Source organism: Tiliqua scincoides, chromosome 3, assembly GCF_035046505.1.
Source record: "Tiliqua scincoides isolate rTilSci1 chromosome 3, rTilSci1.hap2, whole genome shotgun sequence".
NCBI lineage: Eukaryota > Metazoa > Chordata > Lepidosauria > Squamata > Scincidae > Tiliqua > Tiliqua scincoides.
In genome coordinates this window covers 118152119-118155589 of record NC_089823.1, presented here as the reverse complement: position 1 = coordinate 118155589, position 3471 = coordinate 118152119, and the positions used below count along the sequence as shown (strand labels likewise).

The 3471-nt window shown below is 44.0% G+C and overlaps 1 pseudogene; it reads left to right on the top strand.

Moving 5' to 3' along the window:
- Positions 1-2380: 2380 nt before the first annotated feature.
- Positions 2381-2499, top strand: LOC136647041 (5S ribosomal RNA; annotated as a pseudogene).
- Positions 2500-3471: the final 972 nt, after the last annotated feature.

The window sequence follows — 3471 nt, the reverse complement described above, 5'->3', positions numbered from 1 at the left end:
CTGCTTGCTGTTTCACATCTGTGATGCAGCAGCAGCAGCAAAGAAAAGGCTGGTCTTGCTTTGTGCAAGGCCTTTTATAGACCTTGAGCTATTGCAAGACCTTCATTCATTCATATAAACTGCATCTCTAATATAGTCATTTATGTAAATATATGTAAATTTATTCAAATTTGAAATATAAATTAATTATTTTTTATTCCTGGCCCCTGACACAGTGTCAGTTAGATGATGTGGCCCTCCTGCCAAAAAGTTTGGATACCCCTGTCCTGGAGTAAGAAGTCCTTGGTTGGAGAACTAATTTTTTTACAATGCTTTGAGTGCAGCAACAGCTAATTAGGTGTTTTGCAGGTTTGCAACACAGGCTGCTCCTTAGTTTTCATGTCCTGTAATGAGCTGGAGACAGAATTCTTCATTAGTTTTCTTGACCTTTGATTGCTCTGATCCTGAGCTGCCCAGCACGGGGGCTGCTACAACACCAAAATGGCTATTGCGGCATCCTGAGCGCAACTGGGCAGCTGCTGCTGGCTCCTCAGGGGAAGGAGATTTTTGTCCTCTTCCCCCAGGTAAGGGAAGTAGCCCTGCAATGCGGCTACATGATTCTGTGGCAGCTCTTTAACAGACACAGAATCAAGGAGTTCCTTGTTGGGAGGAAGGCAAAACTATTTTACATTCAAGGAACTGCTATAGAGGCAGTAATATAAACACCTTATTAAAGATTAGCAATAACAATATACTGTAACAGACATTGAACAGTGGAAACAAACCAGTTTGAACAAGGGGATAATCAAATCACCTGAAATAGTTGGCTAATTAAAATAAGCAACTTTAAATCAGGCACTGAAAAGGCAACAGGGAAGGGGTCAAAATGGTCTCTAGGAGGCAGGGAGTTCCATTACCTGGGGCTTGCAACTGATTTGCCAGATTTTAATCCTCAGCAGCTCCTGTGCCATTAAGCGATGCCTGGAAAGGAGAGATCATTTAGTGGTCTCTCCTAGTGTCCTGGCAAGTGCTGGTGAAGAGGCCACAGAATAGTGTGGCAATGGAATAATGAAACCAGTGACTTGGAGGATACGGTGGGTTGTCGCGTTCAAAAATTTGGGAATCACTGGTTTATTTTAGTCTCACAAGAATCTCTGAAAAACAGTTACAATGTGAGATGATAATATGGCCAATCTCAAATAGGGAGCTTTGGACCTGAGTGAGAATTTGATACAGATTTACAGACAGCCAAGTAGAAGCCACACCTGCCCCAGAGAGGTAACACAGGCCCAGTTCAGGCTCTTCTTTCTATCTGTCACTGTGTACTTAGGAATGTTCTTTTGGGAGTCAGCTGTTGCAGATCTTGTGTAGGAGATTGTGAGATTAGTTATTTTATGGTGTGGGGGGAGGGGCTAGGTTCTCACTGCATTTCTAGATAAAAATTGTTGTCGCCAGCAAAAGACAGATGTTGCCTTGCAGTGGCGTCACTAGGATTCCCGTCACCCGGTGTGGGAGGCCTGTGTGTCACCCCATGCAGTGGGCGGGGCAACACCCCAAGTGGTGGGCATGGTGATGTGCCATTGCCCCGCCCCCACTGGTTTTTTAGCTGTACCTTTTGTTAGAACACAGATATTTCAATGTGGTTTGTTTCATTACATTCTTCTCTAAGGAAAGTTTGCAGCTTGGGTTACAGGAGGCACTTGCTGCCTTCCTACCCATTTCACTATAGGAGAGCTGTAGTAGGCCAGGGACTGTGGCCTCTTCCTGAGAGTGTGTGTATTGTGTGTGAGCAGAATTGTGGATTGAATTCTGTGACATCTTCATGACATTGCCCCAACTCCCCGTACAAAGACATGAGACAAGGTCATGCCTGCAATAATATTGGGTCACATTTATTAATTTATGTGTCTCATCCTGCCACAGGTCCTACTACATTGTACTCCTTCTCCCATTAGCGTGGGCACCTACCCAGGAGGAGACGCTTTCCCTGTGGGAATCTTGAACCTGACTCAAACTTGAGGTCATCTTTCAATGACCCTGGATTTTCAATACCAATCCCTGGCAAGAAGGTCCAAGGAGCCAAATTGCTCACCTATCCCAAGCCTGACAACCTTTGAGATCGCTCTTGCAATTCAAGCCTGAGAGGTCACCAGCCTGCATCCCCAAACGAACATGTTAGCCTCTTGTGAACCGTTCTGGTTCCCCCTCTGACTCTTGGTTACTTCAGGGTGAACACCAAATTCCTCCTTCTGTCCTGCATTACACCTGCCTGGTGCTGCCACCTTGGCTGAATACCACATTTTAAGAACAGTCTAGGGTACCTTCTCCCCCAAAAAACACTACCTATCAATCAGGGAAGAAAAAAAAAAAAACATTCTTACCCAGCCCCCAGAGGTGACCAGCTAATCTCTTGGCTACCCTGCACGTGCCCGATCTCTTCTGATCTCGGAAGCTAAGCAGGGTCAGGCCTGGTCAGTACTTCGATGGGAGACCGCCTGAGAATACCGGGTGCTGTAGGCTTATACCATAGTCTTTCGAGACTGAAGGTTGCCAACCACCTGCAGGTGGGTGTGATCACAATCACTTTTTCTCAGATTATGTCTCCAAGAAGGCCAGTTGCTGACCACAACATCTATTGCCAGTTTAGAAAATGTTGGAATTTCTACTCCAAAACTTGAGATTTTCCACAGCACTGTTTTTGTGATTTAGCTTCTCTTTTGTAAATAATTTACATTAATAAAGAGAGAACATCAGGGATGTGTAGGATGGTGTTAGTTCTGGGGTCTAAAATGAGGGCCATCTCTTCTAATGAGGGGCAGCTGAGTGGTACCATATGCTCCTAAGTTTGAAATTAGCAGATCCATCTGTTAAACAATTTGTCATTTTCCTATTTTATTCATATGTGCTGCTCATTGAACCATGAGATTTGATTATTAAGCAGTGATCTCAGTTCTAAACTCTTTTACCTGATCTTTTATGCAAATCTCTAATGGGTTATTCAGTAGGTTCTGATAGAAATAAAGACCTCCTTGAAAAAGACTGAAGATCACAAGCTTGGCTCTCCAGGGGCTTGGCTCATTAGCAATTATCCATGGATTTAGATATCATGTGGAACTTCTGGGAACCTACAGTTCCCAAGCTCAACAAGAAACCTTATTCACATATCTGTTTTTTAAAGTGCATTACAAATATCTTTTACGTGGCAACAAGGGAATTCAAAGTGGGGAATAGAAGCAAGATGATAGTACAAATGTCATATAATTCAAATGGCAATACTTGAGTCTTTCTTTCTTAGGATCAAACCTGACATGACGGGAGCAACCACATTTACACAGGCATCCCCCAATGAGTGCATGAGACAGAAGCTTGGATTGATAACTTTATTGAAATTAAACAACAATAACCTGCAGTGGGGAAAACCTAGCTAAGAGGGAACTCCCTCAAGCGTGCTGGCTGCTAGTCATTTTGGGGGAAACGGCCTGGCCGTCTACC